Here is a 23255-nt window from a genome sequence, read left to right as displayed (position 1 = left end):
CGGGCCGCCCAGTTGACCCCCCCGGGCCGCCTCAGTGACCCCCCCCCCCCGGCCGCCCAGTGACCCCCCCCGGCCACCCGGTTGACCCCCCCCCCCCGGCAGCCCAGTGACCCCCCCGGGCCGCCCAGTGACCCCCCCCCGGCCACCCAGTGACCCCCCGTGCCGCCCAGTGACCCCCCCCGGTCCCACCCAGTGACCCCCGCCCGGTGCACCCAGTGACCCCCCCCCGGTGCACCCAGTGACCCCCCCCCGGCCACCCAGGTGAATACCCCCCCGGGCCACCCCATTGACCCCCCCCGGGCCGCCCAGTGACCCCCCCCGGTGCACCCAGTGACCCCCCCCCGGTGCACCCAGTGACCCCCCCCCGGCCACCCAGTGACCCCCCCGGGCCGCCCAGTGACCCCCCCCCGGTCACCCAATGAGCCCTGCTGAGGCAGTGACCCCACTTCTGAATATTATTAATATATCTATATCTATATCTATATATCAAAGTATGTATATAAATAAATAATTTTTGGACTGCTTAATAATACACTGCATAATCTAACATCATGTTATCATTAAGTCTCTGAAAGTGACATTAGAAGAGGAGATGGTTTGTAATCTGATGTTATATGTCTGTTCTTACATTGTATGTTATCTTTTATTATATGTTGGTCCGGGTGTTGTTTAACAATAAATGTTGTTTTAGTTTTTTTGAAGCCAAACTAGTCATCTTGTCGACCGTAGTAGTTCATTAAAAGATAAGAAAACAAATAATCTTGAATTAAAAAAATTAATAACTACAGTAATATAATCATAACAAAAAATTGTCATTTAAAATCCACGGCCATAGGACATTTCATTGCTATGAACAAAAAAGTAATACTTTACAATTACTAGTATTATTTATTTAATTTGTTTTTTTCCTGACTAAATGTTAAAACTTGGTTCCTTGTACTTCCTTTTCTTTATGCATGTAAAGTTCCAAATAAGGGCAGTGGGTGGCGGAAATGCAACAATGTGCTCCCACTGCAATAAAGCATAAGACTAGCTAGCCGTCCGCGGTGTAGCCTGGCGGCTCACCGTCCGACTGCAGCCTGACCGCGGCGCCCCCTGGAGGCTCACCGTCAGACTGCAGTCCGCGGCGCCCCCTGGCGGCTCACCGTCAGACTGCAGTCTGCAGCATCAACAGACGCAGCAGAAACAAACTTCCAGTCGCAGCATGGATTTCAACATGAAGAAACTGGCTTCTGGCGCCGGGGTGTTCTTCACACGGGCGGTACAGGTAGGAATAAGGACTTCTATGTTTCGATTAGACAAATGAAGTCCTTTGCGAATGCTATAAAACGAAAACCTTTCCTTGAGCATTAGCAGGGAGCTAATCACGATCTGTCTGGGATTTGAAACACATCTGGATCATATTAATATATTATGGGATGTTAGACTGCGCTGTCCTTGCTTACTGTACACCACAACAAGTCGTTTTATAAAAAAGGAGCATCTTATAATGTCTATGGAGTCAATAGTTGATGTTCTGACTGCAGTAGTTCTCAGTCCCATGGTTGTAGTTTTAGTAGAACTAGATAATGAGACCCAGGTTGAGTTTGGGGTCTGGTGTGTTATCTGTTCTCTCAAAGTACTGCTCCCTTATTTTATGGTCCAACTGTCCAGTTCACGGAGGAGCGGCTCGGTCAGGCCGAGCGGGAACCGAGCCGGACGCGGACCTCGAGCGGCTGGCGGGCCGCGCCGACGTCACCCGGCTCTCGGACCGAGAGGATCTGCCGGCAGACCGAAGTGCTGCTGCGGCCCACTCCCGGTACGGAGCCTTCCTCCCCTCGGTCACCTGGACTAATAACACATAACAGCACGAAGGAACCTTATCCACCTTATTGTGGAACATGGGCGGCATATGGTTCAGGAGGTTAGAGCGGGTTGACTTGGTAACCGGAAGGTTACTAGTTCGATCCCTGGCTCCTCCTAGCTTGAGATTTTCCTGAGCAAGTGACCCCCCCCCTCCCCCTTGACACACCCACCGGTGAATGTGAGGCCTTATGTAAAGCACTGAGTGGCCACTGGTTAGAAAAGCGCTGTATAAATGCAGTCTATTTACCCATATTACACATGGAACATAACATATGGTGAAGGATAATAACACGTCATACCAACACCCGACTGCCCCTAAGACGAGGGATCTGGAAACTAAACATCCTGTCTGCTCCCTGAACCCTTCATGAAAGAGGCTCCCTGATTGGCCTAAACTAGGAGCCGGGGCAGTCCTCAGTTGACTGGCAGCACATTCCTCCATTAAATGGCTGACGGAATGGCCCTGCCCTCCTCATCCAAACCCACTCACAGAACGGCCCAAACAAGCTTCCACACAGCTGCTTTAAAGTGGTAGTTCAGTGAATTTTGGACATAGGGCGCAGATTCCAGTTAGCCCTTGGTGTTACTTGATCATTGCGACAGTTTGGACACATTTCATTCAGTCCCTTCTAGTTGCAGAGTTTGCCTTGTGATAAGCTAGCGCAGGGGTACAGGGCAATCGAGCCTGCTAATAACAACAGTCTTACCCACTCCGCAGTACACCCGAGGCAAATCTACTATAACGCAACTATAGATTGTAAATGTCTGTGTTGATGGAATAATGTTTAGCAATAAAACCAACCTTGCATTGCGTTGCAATTTTGGGGGACATTGCTGCTGTCTCAGCAGCAGTGGTTATACTCCTGGTAGTAGGCTACGGCAGCGGGCGACTGGATACCCTAGGTTTAAATTCCTGCTGCTGCTGAGGAAAGTCAGTCCCTCAAAATGCGATGATTTCATGCAATGCAAGGTTGGTTTTATTTCTACCATTATTCTATCAACACAGACATTTACATCTATAGTCTGGCGTTATAATTGATTTGCCTCGGGCGTACGCGGAGTTGGTAAGACCTGGTTTATTAGCAGGCTAGCATTGCCCGTTACCGTGCGCTAGCCTAGCACGAGGCTGAACCTGAACACTAGAAGGACTGAATGACATTGTTCAAAACTGTCTCCAATGATAAAGAACACCAAGGCTATTTTGGGAATCAGGCCCTGTGTCCAAAATTACAAACTCACCCCTTAAGTATAAATATGAGGCTTCAGTCTTACCTACTGCCACGTGATCCGATGCTATCATAGTTGTCCGTTTATTCAGTGATTCATCTAACTTGTGTTTTAATCTCCCGCTTCAGTGGACGACACTGGTGAGTACTGCTCTGATGATGTCAGTGTTCTGATGATGTCACTGCTTCTGACGATGTCACTGCTCTGATGATGTCACTGTTCTGACGATGTCAGTGTTCTGATGATGTCACTGCTCTGATGATGTCCTGCTCTGATGATGCAGTGGTTCCTGATTGATGTCACTGCTCTGATGTGTCACTGCTCTGACGATGTCACTGCTTCTGATGATGTCAGTGTTCTGATGATGTCACTTCTCTGATGATGTCACTGCTCGGACTGATGTCACTGTTCTGACGATGTCACTGCTCTGATGATGTCACTGCTCTGACGATGTCACTCACTGCTCTGACGATGTCATTGCTCTGACGATGTCACTGTTCTGACGATGTCAATGTTCTGATGATGTCACTGCTCTGGTAATGTCAACACCCAACATAATTCCATTCAATTTTATTTGTATAGCCCTTAATCACCATGAGGGCTTAACAGGCCAAAATTATGCCCATCAATCATGTAATGTTCTGATAATGCCCTTTTCTACCACAGACAGCACAGTGTGTACACGGCCAGACAAACTGATTCCCATGAATATATTACAATATATATACATATATGTTCTTGCAATATCGATTCATAGGGCACGAGATTAATTTTTTTTGTTTTGTTTTTGCTACAATTATTATTATTTTTGCACTTTAATAAATGCTAATGCAATTGCAGTGATGGAATGTTGTAGTTCAAGTACACTTTCACTTGCCTATCCTTTCTAATTTCAAAATTGCACTTTGTGAGGCTTGAGACAGTTTTGTTTACAGCTCAAGTTTAAACTGTCCATTCTACAAGTTTGCACTTAAAACCTGTTGTTTAGATGGAGAGGAAAAAAATAAAGTACATTTGTATTTTGTAACACAGGTTGAGCCATTTTCATTTATTTAAGAGCAGATTGAATTGAATCGTGATCAATCGATTCAGAACTTATGAATCGAAATCGAATTCGATTTAGGAATTGGCAACGATACCCAGCCCTATACACATAATTACTGTATATCTATATATATATATAGATATTATTAGTGCTGTCAGTTAACGCGTCTTAACGGCGTTAACGCAAACCAATTTTAACGCCGTAATTTTTTTACTCGCGCATTAACGCACTTCCTTCATTTTTTTTACAGATATATATATATATATATTTTTTTTTTTTTCTTTGGCTCAAAACAAAGGAGCAGTAGCCTGACTGCTATGTTCAAGGCAGTATGTTTGTATGTTCATCGTTTAATTGATCAGTATATGCCAATGTTTTTATCCATAAAAAAAATGTTGCACAAGGCAAGCCGATGCACTTCTCCATGTTGATAAGAGCATTAAAATATAAATAAATAAATAATCTGATAAAGAAATCAAGGGATTTTTAGCATAGAAAAAAACATTTGCCGATTAATCGCGATTGCGTCGCGATTAATCGTGAGTTAACTATGACATTAATTAAATATTGAACGCTTGACAGGCACTAATCTATTATAACGGTGTGTTATGGCGCCACACCCCTGTGTCCTCCTGCCACCTCGGTTGTGGTTCTCAGGTGTCCCGTGATGGAGGGAGTTTCCTGTATGAGAAGCTGGACCGCACTGGCGCCGCAGAGGCCAGCCAGCGGCCAGCTGCTAGGCCGCCACATGGAGGACGCCGCCAGGTCCCTGGGCCCAGAGCTGGCCCTACGGTGAGCCCTGCGGGGAAACTGTAGCGTAGCTTTAGTAGCTTGTAGCGTAGCTTTTAGTAGCTTGTAGAATAGCGTGTAGAATAGCTTGTAGGGTAGCTCTTAGTTCTTGTAGCTTAGCTTTTAGTAGCTTGTAGCATAGATTGTAGCGAGCTTTTAGTAGCTTGTAGCATAGCTGGTTACTAGCTTGTAGGACGATAGCGCATGTAGCATAGCTGTTAGAAGCTTGTTGTGTATCTGTGATTAGCATTTGTAGTGTAGCTTTTAGCTAGCTTGTGGTGTAGCTGTTAGTAGCTTGTAGATTATGTAGCTTGTGCCATAGCTCGTAGCGGAGGGGCTTTAGCTTGCAGCGTAGGTGTAATTAGCTTATATCGTAGCCCTTAAGTAGCTTGTAGTGTAGCTGTTAGTAGCTCATCGCTTTTGTATCTTGTAGTGTAGCTGTGATTAGCTTGTAGTGCAGCCGTTCATGCATAGAGGGTGCTGTCTAACCTTTTTTTTCCTTTTAGTTCTCCATATTTTTTCATCTCTGAATGAGAAATACTGACTCCAGAACTGAATCATCAAAATGAACTTTGTACACATAAACCGTGTGACCTTTATACGTACTTTCAGTTCATCCGGCGGACTGCAGTCTCCCATCCAGCTGTTATACAGTCTGTGTTTCGTCATGCTACTGCAGAGGTCTGGTGATATTTTGAGCTACATTAATGGTTAAAGAATGTGTGTAGGCCGGGGCCTGCTCCTGGTGGGCGCGTGTGAGCAGCGTCTGGGCCGGGCGGAGCGGGAGTTCTCCCAGGTCTCAGCCGTGGCTCTCATCGGCCCACTGAGAGACTTCCTGGAGGGCGACTGGAGCCTCATCACCGTGAGCAACAGACCCATTTGCCACATTTCTTTTGTTTCACCTTCTGTTCTGTACCTTCTATGTGACACCCAATATCTTTTAAGTAGATATTACCTAACCTTAAAGTTAAGGAGTTGCCTGGATGGGTTGGGTTAAGGTCTGGGTTGTGATTGGACCTCATGATGGTGTTGGGTTAAGGTCTGGGTTTTGTGATTGGATCTCGGTGATGGGTTTGGGTTAAGGTCTGGGTTGGTGATTGGGTGCAGAAAGAACGTCCGGTCTGCTGGAGAACCGCCGTCTGGATATGGACGCCTGGCAAGGCCTCGACTGAGGAAGAGCCCAGGCCGCCGAGAGCAAGAGCTGCAGTGAGTCTGTCTGTCTGTCTGTCTGTCTGCCCTGCCTGTCTGTCTGTCTGCCTGTCTGTCTGTCTGTCTGTCTGTCTGTCTGCCTGCCCTGCCTTCCTGCCTGCCCTGCCGTGCCTGTCTGTCTGTCTGTCTGTCTGTCTGTCTGTCTGTCTGCCTGCCTGCCTGCCCTGCCTGCCTGCCTGCCTGCCCTGCCTTGCCTGCCTGCTGCCTGCCTGCCTGCATGTGCCTGCCTGCCTGCTGCCTTCTGTCTGTCTGCTGTCTGTCTGCCTGCCTGCCTGACACTGCCTGCATGCCTGCAATCCTGCCTGTCTGTCTGTAGGCTGTCTGTCCTGTCTGTCCTGTCTGTCGTCTGTCTGTCTGTCTGTCTGCCTGGCCGTGCTGCTGCTGCCTGCCTGTCTGCCTGCCTGCCTGCCTGCCTGCCTGTCTGCCTGCCTGCATGCCTGCCTGCCTCGGCCTGCCTGCCTGCCTGGCGTATGTCTGTCTGTCCTGTCTGCCAGTTTGCCTGTCTGCCTGTGTGTCCTGTGTCTCCTCTGCTGTGCTGTCTCTCTGGGCGTCTGTCAAGTCTCTTTCTCTGCCTGTCTGTCTCTCTTAGTGTTTGAGGAATATAAAAAGGAAAAGCTAATGTAAAGTTAAATGTAAACCTATTTTCAGATCTATCTTCTTTCTTGTTTAATCCCCTGGCCCCTTTGGGAGCACAGGGCATCCACCGTTGGATCTCCGCCTCACCCTCCTCAGGGCGATGGCTTTGCTTTCTGGCCAGGAGGTTCGTCTTGGTCAGTTTCATCAAGGCTTGGACCGCCTCCAGTTGGATCACTTCCTCTTGCCTTGGGGATTATAGTCCAGAGCTTGTCTTGCTATATTCCTCGGATCCTTCCTAAGTGTATGACCGATCCATCCGCACTTTCTGGATTTGATTTCAATGTGGATTTGCTCCTGGTTCATGCGTCTCTGCAGGTCTACATTTGATATTGTAGGCCAAATCCTCAGTTTGTATCAGGGTGTCCGCGCATCCTTAAAAAAATCTTAAAAAGTCTTAAATTCACGTTTTAAATTTGAGGCCTTAAAAAGTCTTAAATTCGTTACAAATGTCATATGCTGGTCTTAAATACTGTAACTCAAGGTCTTAAATTTGTCGGGGCAGGACTATTTTTATTTTTTTTTTTTCTCAGGAGCTTTTCAGGAAGGACATGTAGAGAGGCCTTCTTTCTTGCTAACAGCATAACAAAGACAGTTTGCTGGAAGACGTCCGTTACCTGAAGTCGGCCCGCTTTTGCCAACCCCCAACATCGTGTGTTTTAGGTGGTATTAAAAAGGTCTTAAAAAGTCTTAAATTTGACTTGCTGAAACCTGCAGGTAGACAGTTGTTAATAATCACTTGTACTTGATGATTGGTTTGGTGGTTTTCCAGGTTTCACACCCATAGTGAAGGACAGATTTTACATTTGTGTTGAAGGTTCTGATGTTGGTGTATTTCTGGAGAGCTGGGAAGAGAGCCATACAGGTCAGAGTGCTCTAAAGGCATGTCTTGCTTTGCTGATGCGTAGCTCGACATCTTCATCAGCTCCTCCAGCTGTGCTGATGCTGCTCCAGGTATACCGACTTGGCCACGCCTTCCACGGGTTGCTCCTCGATCACGATAGTTGGTGGGTTTTGGTGTTGAGCATCATGGCCTTGGTCTTCCCAACATTTATCCTGAGTCCTATCTGTTAACTGTGTTCAGTATGTTATACTTCCCTGGTGCCCTGCCCAGATTCAGTTTTTTGCTGGCTCTCCTTATTTCCTCCATAGTTATCCTACCACAGTGGTCTTTTTCTGCTTCCTCTGTCTGGGGGCAGTCTATGGAGGACTTCTTCACAGTGTCCAGCTCCTGGGGGCAGTCTATGGAGGACTTCTTCACAGTGTCCAGCTCCTGGGGGCAGTCTATGGAGGACTTCTTCACAGTGTCCAGCTCCTGGGGGCAGTCTATGAAAGACTTCTTCACAGTGTCCAGCTCCTGGGGGCAGTCTATCTATCGAGGACTTCTTCACAGTGTCCAGCTCCTGGGGGCAGTCTATGGAGGACTTCTTCAGTGTCCAGCTCCTGCGTTGCTGTTTAATGGTCCCTCTTGAAGCTTTCACGGACCACCCTGTTCTTTTCTTGGAAATCTTGTCAGAGGCGTTTCTTCCTGTTATGAGCGTTGCTATGATTTCTCGCCTAGATTAGATCTCAATCCATGTTGCATCTGTCAGGGCGTTTTCGTGCTGAGTCATTATCCGGTAAATAAACAAGTAAGAACTCAACAGGGGGGTATACCACGAACCTCGCTGAACATACCCAGACTTTCTTGGGAAAACCTGGCTCGACAGAGACGCAACTCGCAATCAGAGTTAAATGGTTCCACAACGCTCACTTTAGATTCAATTAGTTGAACCAGGTTTTCCGCTTTAGGTTCAATGTGCGTTCACATAAAAGGGGCGATATCGCGTCATTTGACTCACTCTTACGCAAAATTAATCGAGCGAGAGCGGTGTGTTTCTCCCAAGGCGAGCAGTGTATTATTATGAACTCCTACGAGGAATTCAAAGTTCAAATCACAGCCAAGGGGAACACGGTTGCCCATAATATGGCTAGGGTGGCGTGCTGGCAAAAAATAGCCGACCGTGTTAATTTGTAAGTGAGAGATTCTGCATATTGTCTAAAAAATATCATGTATCATCATGTATCATCATGCCTTTTACCCCCATAGATGTGGTGCCAGCACGCTCCTACGAACATTGGGCCAAGTCAAAAATATATATAAAAATATTATTCAATGTGGTAAATTGTAAGCATCCATTTGAATAATTTCAGGTGAATCTAGCCTATGATTTGGTTTTCCGACTATGGAGGTGATTTTTCTTAACAATTGTCACAGCTATAATATGAAGTTGTACAATTAAAAATGATTAGGCCTAATTGTGTCACTGACATAGCGGTTATATAAGGGATAATGGACAACACGGCACTTGACTATCCAAGGTTAATATACATTGAACGTTGGGCCACCTTCGAACTTGAAACACAGACACACTACAGACATACTACAGTACACTTATTGTTGCACGCAAATCTCTCATAAAGAATATCGTCAGACAATGCCAAGGGATCGGTTCTGTCCCAAAAAACCCTCTGTCTCCGGAGAGGCGCCTGTACGATAAGTGCGCCGAGGTCCACGGGAACACCCACAAATGGTGACTCCATTGTCGGAGGAGGGGCTAGGAAGCTGCGCACGCCGATATAAGTAGCCGATCTCCGGGTAGACTAAGCTGAAAACCTGCTCCCGACCAGGTTTGGTTGTGAACATAAGTCACCCTGGTGATACAGCGACGCTTAAAGAGATCGACTTTCGTGGTCCAGCTAACCCAGGCTTTGAGCTCAACATACCTCGCTAACCCTCTAATCCAGCTTCGTAGTACAGGCCCCTGGACGTTTAAAATGCATGTAAACACCTTTACCTGATCAACTTCGGACAGATATCGGTACATGAACTGACAAGCGAGATCGGGTAAGAACACCTAGATAACTCGTTCATAGTCGGCTTTCTACCTGCATGTAAACCAGCATCGTATCGCACATCGGATTTCGCGTTCTGCACATGCGCGAGATCTTGCGGCCGGGGGACGTGAGCCAGAAGTAGAAGGAGACGAGGTCGTGTTGTTGTCGCCATAGACATTTCTTTTTTTTTTCTTTTTGTTTATGGTTGTCGCCGTCGGGAAACGAGAAACTTCGATTCATTAAAAAGCTGACGCAGAAGATGGAGGAAGCCGTGTCATGCCCTTATCGCCTGAGGGCCCAGCAGCTGGCGGAGGAGAGCCGTGTCATGCCCTTACCGCCTGAGGGCCCAGCAGCTGGCCGAGGAGAGCCCTGTCATGCCCTTACCGCCTGAGGGCCCAGCAGCTGGCCGAGGAGAGCCCTGTCATGCCCTTACCGCCTGAGGGCACAAGCTGGCCGAGGAGAGCCCTGTCATGCCCTTACCGCCTGAGGGCACAAGCTGGCCGAGGAGAGCCCTGTCATGCCCTTACCGCCTGAGGGCACAAGCTGGCGGAGGAGAGCCCGTTCTCCCCCCGCTGCCCCGGTCCCTCCGTCCCACCGCTCTTCTCCAGTCGGCGTTATCCTTTCCAATTCTGGCGTTCAGATCTCCCATTACAATCTTGTCTTTTTTGGGAGTGCTCTGGAAGAAAGCCTGTAGTTGTTGGTAAAAGGTCTCTCTTACTTCATAAGCAGTGTTGGCGGGAGCATAGCATTGGATGAATGTGATACTGCGTCTTTTGATGTAAACCTGGCTGTGATGTCCTACTCCCTGTGTGTGTGGGTCTTCTTCTTTGGGGTTGCCTGAATAGAGAGAGGTCTCTCCAGTGGCATGTGTTACTTCTCCAAAGGTATCCACCCGGCTCTGACATACACCAACAATGCTTCGGTTGTACCGCTGCATTTCTTTGGTCAGTTGTGCCAATTTTCCAGTTTGGTATAGTGGTCTAACATTCCCGCATCCAATTCTCGATCTTGACTTCAGCTTCCGCAGACATTCCCCCCCTGGGGTCGCTGATGAGGTTGCTTCAGGCGCTGCAGGCATCCCACTTGTCGGTAAGGCAGTCAGAGGTACTAACTACCCGTCCCTCAGCCCATCGCCCAAGCCCCGACCTGCAGGGCCGTTGGGAGGGGTCGTTGTCTGGTCTCTACCCGGGGCCTGTTCAGCCCGGGTCACCCTGTCCGGGGTACAGGACTCTGGTCTCTACCCTAACCCTGTTCAGCCCGGGTCACCCTGTCCGGGGTACAGGACTCTGGTCTCTACCCTAACCCTGTTCAGCCCGGGTCACCCTGTCCGGGGTACAGGACTCTGGTCTCTACCCTAACCCTGTTCAGCCCGGGTCACCCTGTCCGGGGTACAGGACTCTGGTCTCTACCCTAACCCTGTTCAGCCCGGGTCACCCTGTCCGGGGTACAGGACTCTGGTCTCTACCCTAACCCTGTACAGCCCGGGTCACCCTGTCCGGGGTACAGGACTCTGGTCTCTACCCTAACCCTGTTCAGCCCGGGTCACCCTGTCCGGGGTACAGGACTCTGGTCTCTACCCTAACCCTGTTCAGCCCGGGTCACCCTGTCCGGGGTACAGGACTCTGGTCTCTACCCTAACCCTGTTCAGCCCGGGTCACCCTGTCCGGGGTACAGGACTCTGGTCTCTACCCGGGGCCTGTTCAGCCCGGGTCACCCTGTCCGGGGTACAGGACTCTGGTCTCTACCCTAACCCTGTTCAGCCCGGGTCACCCTGTCCGGGGTACAGGACTCTGGTCTCTACCCTAACCCTGTTCAGCCCGGGTCACCCTGTCCGGGGTACAGGACTCTGGTCTCTACCCTAACCCTGTTCAGCCCGGGTCACCCTTTCCGGGGTACAGGACTCTGGTCTCTACCCTAACCCTGTTCAGCCCGGGTCACCCTGTCCGGGGTACAGGACTCTGGTCTCTACCCTAACCCTGTTCAGCCCGGGTCACCCTGTCCGGGGTACAGGACTCTGGTCTCTACCCTAACCCTGTTCAGCCCGGGTCACCCTGTCCGGGGTACAGGACTCTGGTCTCTACCCTAACCCTGTTCAGCCCGGGTCACCCTGTCCGGAGGTCAGGACTCTGGTCTCTACCCTAACCCTGTTCAGCCCGGGTCACCCTGTCCGGAGGTCAGGACTCTGGTCTCTACCCTAACCCTGTTCAGCCCGGGTCACCCTGTCCGGAGGTCAGGACTTGTTGATGTTGTTTCCATCTAAGACTCTATTTCTGTTTCTGTAGACGCAGCCTGACTTCCAGGAGACCAGACCTCGGAACTACGTCCTGTCTGCCAGCGCCTCAGGGGTAGGTGGTGTCTGACTCAGGGTAGGGTGGTGTCTGATTGGGGGTAGGTGGTGTCTGACTCAGGGTAGGGTGGTGTCTGACTCAGGGTAGGTGGTGTCTGACTCAGGGTAGGTGGTGTCTGACTCAGGGTAGGGTGGTGTCTGACTCAGGGTAGGTGGTGTCTGACTCAGGGTAGGTGGTGTCTGACTCAGGGTAGGGTGGTGTCTGACTCAGGGTAGGGTGGTGTCTAATTGGGGGTAGGTGGTGTCTGACTCAGGGTAGGGTGGTGTCTGACTCAGGGTAGGTGGTGTCTGACTCAGGGTAGGTGGTGTCTGACTCAGGGTAGGGTGGTGTCTGACTCAGGGTAGGGTGGTGTCTGATTGGGGGTAGGTGGTGTCTGACTCAGGGTAGGGTGGTGTCTGACTCAGGGTAGGGTGGTGTCTGACTCAGGGTAGGTGGTGTCTGACTCAGGGTCGGGTGGTGTCTGACTCAGGGTAGGGTGGTGTCTGACTCAGGGTAGGGTGGTGTCTGACTCAGGGTAGGGTGGTGTCTGACTCAGGGTAGGTGGTGTCTGACTCAGGGTAGGGTGGTGTCTGACTCAGGGTAGGTGGTGTCTCACTCAGGGTAGGGTGGGTGTCTGACTCAGGGTAGGTTGTGTCTGACTCAGGGTAGGGTGGTGTCTGACTCAGGGTAGGTTGTGTCTGACTCAGGGTAGGGTGGTGTCTGACTCAGGGTAGGTGGTGCAACATGTAGAAAGTGTATCTGTGGAGAGCAGACAGGGAGTTGAGGTTTGTGTCATATTTCAATGACACAACTATTAATTCAAACGCACAACTTAAATCATTACACAATTGTATTTTCCATAGTTGGTTATCAGCCCAAACAAGTACGACCTAATGGGACCTTCTTCATCAGACCCCATCCTTGGTCTTCCTCAAAGGCTGCCGTGGTTTGTTATGCCGACGAGACTGGAAAAGGTTCTCTCCCCGGGGGTAAAGCGTGCATCATTTGGTCTGCGTGGTGCCTGGTATCTTATGTTATATACCAGTGTGTCTGGTCCTGATACCGGGGCTCCTGTTTGGTTAGGGTTAGGGCGAGGGTCGGGGTTGGGGTTGGGGTCGGGGTCGGGGTTGGGGTCAGGGTCGGGGTTTGGGTGGGGGTCGGGGTTAGGGTTGGGGTTAGGGTTGGGGTTAGGGTTGAGGTTAGGGTTGGGGTGGGGGTTGAGGTTAGGGTTGGGGTTGGGGTCAGGGTTGGGGTTGGGGTCAGGGTTGGGGTGGGGGTTGGGGTTGGGGTTGGGGTGTTGGAGCCATTTAGAGGTCTTTTGTGTTGAATATTTGTCAGTAAATATATTTTGAGTCTAAGGCTAAAAGTATGAGTTAAGAATTATAAAGTGTATGAAATATTAATCAAACTTTCATTCATATGTATATTTATGCATTTTGTGATTAGTCCGTTGTGTCACCTGGAGAAGTAGGTGTGTCACGCTCTACCTGGAGCCTATTGGAGGCCCTCACAGAGGGCAGGCTAATTACTGTTGTTCAGGTTTGGAAGGCAGAGAGCCAACAGTTTTCTGACCGCATTAGTTTGCATTAATTCGCATTATTTCGTATTATTGGACGCATTTTTGACAGATTATTTTACATTGAAAAGCCCTTTTTGTCCAATACGAAGGACCCTGTTTTGGCCAGTTTCAGTTACATTGTTTGGAGGTTTGTTTAGTTATTTCCTGGAAAGTCAACCGGAGTTATTGCTTAATAAATGAATCAACACCAAGTTAAACACTCTCTGTGCGTGCTTCCCAAGAAATGTGTGTCGGACTACCTCTGCCTCAGGAATATAGGGCGAACAAAGGGTTCGCCACTTCAGTGGGGTTGGGGTTAAGGTCGGGGTTGGGGTTGGGGTTAGGTTGGGGTCGGGGTTAGGGTCAGGCTTCCTCTTCTTTTTCTGAGAACTGCTCAAAATTCTTCTCATCCTCCAACAGCTCTGGACCCAGGAAGTTGAAAAGGTGAGTCTGACCCCTGAACCTCATGCTTCAACAAAAAACCCTACAACAGGAAGGGGCGGGAACTACAACAGGGAGGGAGGGGTGGAACTACAACAGGGAGGGGAGGGAACTACAACAGGGAGGGGCGGGGCAACTACAGCAGGGAGGGTAGGGAACTACAACAGGAAGGGGAGGGAACTACAACAGGAAGGGGAGGGAACTACAACAGGGAGGGGAGGGAACTACAACAGGGAGGGCGGGAACTACAACAGGGAGGGGAGGGAACTACAACAGGAAGGGGAGGGAATTACAACAGGGGGGGGGGGAACTACAACAGGAAGGGGAGGGAACTACCACAGGGAGGGGAGGGAACTACAACAGGGAGGGGAGGGAACTACAACAGGAAGGGGAGGAACTACAACAGGGAGGGGAGGGAACTACAACAGGGAGGGGCGGGAACTACAACAGGGAGGGGAGGGAACTACAACAGGAAGGGGAGGAACTACAACAGGGAGGGGAGGGAACAACAACAGGGAGGGGAGGAACTACAACAGGGAGGGGAGGGAACTACAACAGGAAGGGGAGGGAACTACCACAGGGAGGGGAGGGAACTACCACAGGGAGGGGAGGAACTACAACAGGGAGGGGAGGGAACTACAACAGGGAGGGGAGGGAACTACAACAGGGAGGGAGGGAACTACAACAGGAAGGGGGGGAACTACCACAGGAGGGTAGGGAACTACAACAGGGAGGGGAGGGAACTACAACAGGAAGGGGAGGGAACTACAACTGGGAGGGGAGGGAACTACAACACGGAGGGGAGGGAACTGCAACAGGGAGGGGAGGGAACTACAACAGGGAGGGAGGGAACTACAACAGGGAGGGGAGGGAACTACAACAGGGAGGGGAGGGAACTACAACAGGGAGGGGAGGGAACTACAACAGGGAGGGGAGGGAACTACAGCAGGGAGGGGAGGGAACTACAACAGGGAGGGGAGGGAACTACAACAGGGAGGGGATGATAAACTACAGCGGGGAGCTGATAGGAAGGAAGTGCATTGATGATAAACTACTGCCTCAGGTGAAGACCGGTGTAAACTTTGCTTACAACCCAACCAATTGGTTGCAAAACGTAAACATTCTATGTAGCCATTTAGTTAGTGCTGTAGGCACGGTTTATTATCTTCATTATTTGAGTGTGTTCTATTTCTAAAAGGCTTCTGGTCTGCAGGCTGGAGATGAGCTCCAGCGAGCGCAGGCGGAGTTTGACCAGCAGGCGGAGGTCACCAAACTACTGCTGGGGAACATCAGCAGCACACACGTACGTCTTACCCTCCAGGTGGTCAACCACCTGTCTGTTGGGTCAACCACCTGTCTGTTGGGTCAACCACCTGTCTGTTGGGTCAACCACCTGTCTGTGTCTGTCGTCAGGTGAACCACCTGCGCTGCCTGCACGAGTTTGTGGAGGCCCAGGCAGCGTACTACAAGCAGTGTCACCTGCACATGGAGGACCTGCAGAAGGAGCTAGCGTGGTAGGACAGAAGCAGCTAGCACTAGCGTGGTAGGACAGAAGCAGCTAGCACTAGCGTGGTAGGACAGAAGCAGCTAGCACTAGCGTGGTAGGACAGAAGCAGCTAGCACTAGCGTGGTAGGACAGAAGCAGCTAGCACTAGCGTGGTAGGACAGAAGCAGCTAGCACTAGCGTGGTAGGACAGAAGCAGCTAGCACTAGCGTGGTAGGACAGAAGCAGCTAGCACTAGCGTGGTAGGACAGAAGCAGCTAGCACCAGCGTGGTAGGACAGAAGCAGCTAGCACTAGCGTGGTAGGACAGAAGCAGCTAGCACTAGCGTGGTAGGACAGAAGCAGCTAGCACTAGCGTAGTAGGACAGAAGCAGCTAGCACTAGCGTAGTAGGACAGAAGCAGTACACATACTAAACAGTACTACTCAGTAATACACAGTACTACACAGCACTACTCATTACAACTATTACTACACAGTAGCCTACTACTCATTACTACAGTAGGGGTGTAACGGTACACAAAAGTCACGGTTCGGTACGTAACTCGGTTTTTAAGTCACGATACGGTACGGTTAATAGTTAAGGGGAAAATTAAAAAAAACTGCTTGTTTCTCAACCCGTAGATAGAAGCAATGAAAACACCAATAAACTTGGTTATGGCATTTGCATTTCTGAATTCCCAGACAGGGGTTGTTGAAATAGTGTTGTGAGCTCGGTTTGAACAGCTCGTTTTTTTTTTCCACAGCAGCGGATAGTAACACCTGGATGGTGCTGTCATGCCAAATTTGTACCGGCTGCCAAATTTGTACCGGGCGCGTCATCCATACGTAATCCATTCCAAACCTGCATGGCAGCACACGATCGCGTCTTCCGTTGCCGGGCAGGTTTCCAAAAACATTCGCGCTCATGTTGCCAAAGACAAAATAACATAATACAGTTAACGGATCGCGAGATAACACTTGTTTTTACTTTATATTTGTATTGTATTTAATTGTTTAATCAATCAATTGTATCGTGAGCCTACGTACTTCAGTGGGGGTTTCATTCCGTCTATACACGGCACCTTCTCAACGAGCACATGAGATCGGTCGCCCAATGACAGACTCTCTCTACAGTCAGCTCGCGCAAGAAGGTGGAACGTAAGGGAGATACCATTTCCAGAACTTGGAAGGCCGTAATAACCATAGACATATACAATGGTAATAACTAGTAGGTTATGTGAAAGACCCAGAAACACAAATATGCGACGAGGCAAAAAAAAAAAATAAATAATAATAACAATAATATTTGTTGTTTTTTTTTGCGACGAGGCAAAATACCGGACGTTTTTGGAATCCCTGCCGGACGCATTTTTTAGGTCTCGAAAAGAGGACATGTCCGGGAAAAAGAGGACGTCTGGTCACCCTAGTTTAAAGCGGGTTTCAAAAAACATTCGCGCTCATGTTGCCAAAGACTAAATAACATAATACAGAAAACGGATCGCTAGATAACACTTGTTTTTACTTTATATTTGTATTGTATTTAATTGTTTAATCAAATTTGGCAAGTTAACTGAGTGTTTAAAGCAGGTCAAGGACGAAATAGCACAATACAGATAACGGATCGCTAGATAGAAGGTTCGCGAATGTTCGTGAACCTTTCACGTCATTGGACGACGCGATCATCTGTTGCCAGGCAGGTTTGGAATGGATTACGTATGGATGACGCGCCCGGTACAAATTTGGCAGCCGGTACAAATTTGGCATGACAGTGCCTTTCAAAAGCGTGTGCATGTTAAAGTGCTGTACGTAGACACGGAGAGCCCTCTCCATAGCGGAGAGCCTGTCGGAGACCCTCCCCGTAGCTTAGGTGCGCATCCAATATATTTAACTATCCGTCGACGCCATGGACCTATTGGTCGACGCAACAGAGACGGCAAGGGCTGTGATTGGTCCTCCAACGAAATCATTTCCTGAATCAATTCTGTGGTTTGACTTTGCACCTTAATTACTTTGTTCATCGTTTACTTTGCACCTTAAGAACCAATAAAACACCAAATAAGATTTGAAAAGCTTTGAAAGTTTATTTACAACACTGCTTACATGGTTTGTAGTCAACATATAAGATCGATCGGGCGGCGAATTGCATTTCGTATCCGACATCCCGACGGAGAGCTGCTGAGCGGATTACGGAGTTGGAGTAGTATAGGAGTAGTATACTTTGGCTAAACGGCCCGGGAGGTGCTCCGACTTCAAGTTTTAAATCCTGCATTGCAAAACAAGCCTTTACCTTCGCCATATTAGCGCTATGTACGCCACATTTACGCACCGCGGTACACCTCTGTAACCGCACCGAAATGCCTGTACCGTGAAGGTTCGGTACTAATACTTGTACCGTTACACCCTACTGCACAGTACTACTCAGTACTACTATTACTAATCAGTACTACACAGTAGTGATGTTATGCTTGCATCGAGGCATCGAGGCGTGTGTCGAGTACCTTGGCTCCTCCCCCTGCGAAGCCGTATCGAGTTGATTCGTATCGGCGAAATGACGTAGCGTGTGACGTTCGAGGATTCATCTCGGGCTGTTCCGCGATATGGGTTCACAATTGGCACATTTTTACAAAAAAAAAGACACTTCCCAGTTCCAAGATCACTTTAATGGCTATGTAATTAATCACACTCATTCTCAGTCATCATTTAGTTATATTATTACAATTATTAGTAGGCTACTGTAGTTGATAAGACATTCTATTTTGCCCGGGATGACTTAAAATCTTTGTCAAATGATTTGTTTTCTACCATGAGCTCGGGAGATATTTATGAACGGCACACTCACACGTATCGCTGAAATGACTTTAATTCTCAAATGTTTTGATGTTGTACGAAGCAAACATCACGTCATCACAGGAAACTCTTTCTTTCATCATAATTTCATTCACCACTAGGTGTCCCTAGCGTACTCATTAGAAGCTTCGAGGTCGAACCACTTTGATGGTTCATCTGGCTGCGAGGCTTTGACGTTTCATGAGGCGTCATCTCGGCATCACTACTACATAGTATGACTCATACTACACAGTACTACTCAGTACTACTCATTATTAAACAGTACTACTCATTACTACACAGTACTACTCAGTCCTACAGATTAATATATAGTTCTACTCATTAGTACACAGTACTACACAGCACTACTCATTACTACTCATTACTACTCAGTACTACTCAGCACTACTCAGTACTACTCATTACTACTCAGTACTACTCAGCACTACTCAGCACTACTCAGCACTACTCAGCACTACTCAGTACTACTCAGCACTACTCAGTACTACTCGGCACAACTCGGTACTACTCAGCACTACTCAGCACTACTCATTAGTACTCAGCACTACTCAGTAGTACTCAGTACTACTCAGCACTACTCAGTACTACTCAGTACTACTCAGCACTACTCAGTACTACTCAGTAGTACTCAGTACTACTCAGCATTACTCAGTACTACTCAGCACTACTCAGTACTACTCATTACTACTCAGTACTACTCAGCACTACTCAGTAGTACTCAGTACTACTCAGCACTACTCACCACTACTCAGCACTACTCAGTACTACTCAGCACTACTCAGTAGTACTCAGTAGTACTCAGTAGTACTCAGCACTACTCAGTACTACTCAGCACTACTCAGTAGTACTCAGCACTACTCAGTACTACTCGGCACAACTCGGTACTACTCAGCACTACTCAGTAGTACTCAGTACTACTCAGCACTACTCAGTACTACTCATTACTACTCAGCACTACTCAGCACTACTCAGCACTACTCAGTACTACTCAGCACTACTCAGTACTACTCAGTAGTACTCAGTAGTACTCAGTACTACTCAGTACTACTCGGCACAACTCGGTACTACTCGGTACTACTCAGCACTACTCAGTAGTACTCAGTACTAAACAGCACTACTCAGTAGTACTCAGCACTACTCAGTACTAAACAGCACTACTCAGCACTACTCAGTAGTACTCGGTACTACTCAGCACTACTCAGTACTACTCAGCACTACTCAGTAGTACTCAGCAAATCAGCACTACTCAGCACTACTCAGTACTAAACAGCACTACTCAGCACTACTCAGTACTAAACAGCACTACTCAGTAGTACTCAGTACTAACAGCACTACTCAGCACTACTCAGTACTCAAATCAGCACTACTCAGCACTACTCAGTAGTACTCAGTACTACTCAGCACTACTCAGTACTACTCAGCACTACTCAGTAGTACTCAGCACTAATCAGCACTACTCAGCACTACTCAGTACTACAGCACTACTCAGCACTACTCAGTACTACTCAGAACTACTCAGTACTACTCAGCACTAATCAGCACTACTCAGCATACTCAGTACTACTCAGCACTACTCAGCATACTCAGTACTACTCAGTAGTATCAGCACTACTCAGTACTACTCGGCACAACTCGGTACTACTCTGCACTACTCAGTAGTACCAAACTCAGCACTACTCAGTACTACTCAGCACTACTCAGTAGTACTCAGCAGTACTCAGCACTACTCAGTACTACTCAGTACTACTCAGTAGTACTCAGCACTACTCGGCACAACTCGGTACTACTCGGTACTACTCGGCACTACTCAGTAGTACTCAGTACTAATCAGCACTACTCAGCACTACTCAGTAGTACTCAGCACTACTCAGTACTACTCAGTACTACTCAGTAGTACTCAGCACTACTCAGAAGTACTCAGCACTACTCAGTAGTACTCAGTACTACTCAGCATTACTCAGCACTACTCAGCACTACTCAGTACTACTCATTACTACTCAGTACTACTCAGCACTACTCAGTAGTACTCAGTACTACTCAGCACTACTCACCACTACTCAGTAGTACTCAGTACTACTCAGCACTACTCAGTACTACTCAGCACTACTCAGTAGTACTCAGCATTACTCAGTACTACTCAGCACTACTCAGTACTACTCATTACTACTCAGTACTACTCAGCACTACTCAGTAGTACTCAGTACTACTCAGCACTACTCACCACTACTCAGCACTACTCAGTAGTACTCAGCACTACTCAGTAGTACTCAGTAGTACTCAGCACTACTCAGTACTACTCAGCACTACTCAGTAGTACTCAGTAGTACTCAGCACTACTCAGTACTACTCGGCACAACTCGGTATTACTCAGCACTACTCAGCACTACTCAGTACTACTCAGTACTACTCAGTACTACTCAGCACTACTCAGCACTACTCAGTACTACTCAGCACTACTCAGTACTACTCAGTAGTACTCAGTACTACTCAGTACTACTCGGCACAACTCGGTACTACTCGGTACTACTCAGCACTACTCAGTAGTACTCAGTACTAAACAGCACTACTCAGTAGTACTCAGCACTAATCAGCACTACTCAGCACTACTCAGTAGTACTCAGTACTAAACAGCACTACTCAGTAGTACTCGGTACTACTCAGTACTACTCAGCACTACTCAGTAGTACTCAGCACTAATCAGCACTACTCAGTACTAAACAGCACTACTCAGCACTACTCAGTACTACTCAGCACTACTCAGTAGTACTCAGCACTAATCAGCACTATCAGCACTACTCAGTACTACTCAGCACTACTCAGCACTACTCAGTACTACTCAGTAGTACTCAGCACTACTCAGTACTACTCGGCACAACTCGGTACTACTCGGTACTACGCTGCACTACTCAGTACTACTCAGCACTACTCAGCACTACTCAGTACTACTCAGCACTACTCAGTAGTACTCAGCAGTACTCAGCACTACTCAGTACTACTCAGTACTACTCAGTAGTACTCAGCACTACTCGGCACAACTCGGCACAACTCGGTACTACTCGGTACTACTCGGCACTACTCAGTAGTACTCAGTACTAATCAGCACTACTCAGCACTACTCAGTACTACTCAGCACTACTCAGTAGTACTCAGCACTACTCAGTACTACTCAGTACTACTCAGTAGTACTCAGTACTACTCAGCACTACTCAGTAGTACTCAGCACTACTCAGTACTACTCAGTACTACGCTCTACTTAAAGATGTTGATGACCCTTGACCCCCACCAGCGGCTCCGCGGGGGGCTCTGGCCAGCAGGGGGAGCAGAGTGGGGGAGGGGGGGACCCCCCCAGCCCCCCCCCAGGAAGCCGCCGCGCCCGGGTCCTGTTTGACTACGACGCGGCCGACGCCTCGGAGCTGTCGCTCTACGCAGACCAGGTGAGGACCGGGGGGGGGGGACCGCAGGTAGAGCAGGACCCCCCCGTAGAGCAGGACCACCTGGACCCCCCGTAGACCAGGACCACCTGGACCCCCCGTAGACCAGGACCACCCCCTGTATACCAGGACCACCTGGACCCCCCGTAGACCAGGACCACCTGGACCCCCCGTAGACCAGGACCACCTGGACCCCCCGTAGACCAGGACCACCCCCGTAGACCAGGACCACCTGGACCCCCCGTAGACCAGGACCACCTGGACCCCCCGTAGACCAGGACCACCCCCTGTAGACCAGGACCACCTGGACCCCCCGTAGACCAGGACCACCTGGACCCCCCGTAGACCAGGACCACCTGGACCCCCCGTAGACCAGGACCACCCCCTGTAGACCAGGACCACCCCCCGTTGACCAGGACCACCTGGACCCCCCGTAGACCAGAGTCTAAACGTGTGTGTGTGTGTGTGTGGTGTGTGTGTGTGTGGTGGTGTGTGTGTGTGTGTGTGTGGTGTGTGTGTGTGTGTGTGTGTGTGTGTCTGTGTTCTCAGCTGATTACAGTGTATACAGTGCCTGGGATGGATTCTGATTGGCTGATCGGAGAGAGAGAAAACCACAGAGGAAGAGTTCCTGTCACCTACCTGGAGCTGCTCAGCTGAACACACACACACACACACACACACACGCACACGAACGCATACACACACACACACGCGCTCTAAGACTGATCCTAGTCAGCATGTGATGGGACTGATGTTAGCTAACATGTGATGGGACTGATGTTAGCTAACATGTGATGGGACTGATGTTAGCTAACATGTGATGGGACTCATGTTGGCTAACATGTGATGGGACTGATGTTAGCTAACATGTGATGGGACTGATGTTAGCTAACATGTGATGGGACTGATGTTGGCTAACATGTGATGGGACTGATGTTAGCTAACATGTGATGGGACTGATGTTAGCTAACATGTGATGGGACTGATGTTAGCTAACATGTGATGGGACTGATCCTAGTTAGGAACAGTCCTATCACATGTTAACTGACTTTTTTGTGTGCATTTGTCTTCAAACACAGCAGAGCCAAACTGCCCAGGTCCTCTTTTAGCCAATCAGAGAAGTCCACTAACCTGCCATGGGAGCGCTCTGTCTGGGGGGGGGGGGGTATCCAATAATATATATATCATTGAGGTTACTAATAAGGATTATTGTTAATGTTATGTTTTATTTAACTTTGTGCCACGGATGTGCAGCCTACTTCTGGAACCAGACAGTCTGGTCATGATGTTTACATATTTATTTATTTTGCTGTCTGTCTGTCTGTCTGTCTGTCTGTCTGTCTGTCTGTCTGTCTGTCTGTCTGTCTGTGCGTGTGCGTGCGTGCGGGCGTTTGTGTTTCTCCTGTCTGTATTGTATATGTATGTATTTTCCCGGATTACGCTTTCAATTAAAAAAAACTTACAAATAATAAACAATGTTCTCCATTCATCTCCAACTCTCTGGAACGGAGTTCTATGATGCAGGATCATTTGGTAATCTCT

General features: G+C 48.8%; 1 pseudogene; it reads left to right on the top strand.

Moving 5' to 3' along the window:
* The first annotated feature begins 1125 nt into the window (after positions 1-1125).
* Positions 1126-23013, top strand: LOC130392396 (endophilin-B2-like; annotated as a pseudogene).
* Positions 23014-23255: the final 242 nt, after the last annotated feature.

Source organism: Gadus chalcogrammus, chromosome 11 (assembly GCF_026213295.1).
Source record: "Gadus chalcogrammus isolate NIFS_2021 chromosome 11, NIFS_Gcha_1.0, whole genome shotgun sequence".
NCBI classification, from domain to species: Eukaryota; Metazoa; Chordata; class Actinopteri; order Gadiformes; family Gadidae; genus Gadus; species Gadus chalcogrammus.
The sequence above is the reverse complement of the archived record's forward strand: the minus strand, read 5'-3'. Positions and strand labels throughout refer to the sequence as shown.